The sequence below is a fragment of the Oratosquilla oratoria genome, chromosome 16 (genome assembly GCF_046742065.1).
Source record: "Oratosquilla oratoria isolate Oo_2021 chromosome 16, ASM4674206v1, whole genome shotgun sequence".
In the NCBI taxonomy this organism is placed as follows: domain Eukaryota; kingdom Metazoa; phylum Arthropoda; class Malacostraca; order Stomatopoda; family Squillidae; genus Oratosquilla; species Oratosquilla oratoria.
In genome coordinates, this window is record NC_134792.1 from 11,693,847 (window position 1) to 11,694,706 (window position 860).

Below are 860 nucleotides of genomic sequence, written 5' to 3' on the forward strand. Positions count from 1 at the left end.
ACACACATACGCACACACACACGTGTAACGGGACGGGTGTGACGGTATCGTTACATCATTTCCATCCAACGTTACTTGTAGACATAAAATGTAACGGGGTCGTCACATCATCACAAAAAGGGGTTCACTGCACAAACGCCTCTAAGTTTTTGTTCTTTATTGTCGTATCCAAAACAAACTTAGTTTACACACTATTACACAGTCTTATCACTAGGGCACGTCACTTAGAACCGACCGCTCTTCGGGTGTGTGAGCTGGTTTTCATGCCCGGAAATGATGAGTAGACGAAAAATCTAGAGTTGCTCTGAATCGTGAACTTCTCTTATTGTTTTATTTATTTTGTTGTCCCACAAGGGTGGGGCAACTGCATTGATTACTTATTGCTATCTACTATCATACATGTTAATTATATATCCAGGGGAGGATCGTTAGTATACGTAATATCGTATGTCAGTACTGGGTGGCTACTAGGTTGATCGCGTGTGTTCGTTCATGTGTTTGGTGGTCGAGGTGTTGTTGCGAAGCCAAAGGATTGACTCAGCGATTTCCACTGAGCCTCGTGATGTTTGACTCAGCGATTAATGCCTGTGGTGGTCATTGTGTTAAGGAGTGGGTTATATGACTGGGGTTATATTACTCGTCATGTATGTGAGCCGTCTACATATCGCTCTCCCCCTGGGGTTAGGTGGCTCCCGGCACCATGGTTTACAAAAGTATTTATATGGGTAATACATCGAGAAAAAAATTTCAGAGACACAAAATCCTGTGGGATTAAAAATGTGAAGATGGGGGGGGGGGTGTTGTTGAAGTGAATCTGAGGTCCCAAGGGGGATCATGAACTGTAATTAAGGGGTAGCGAT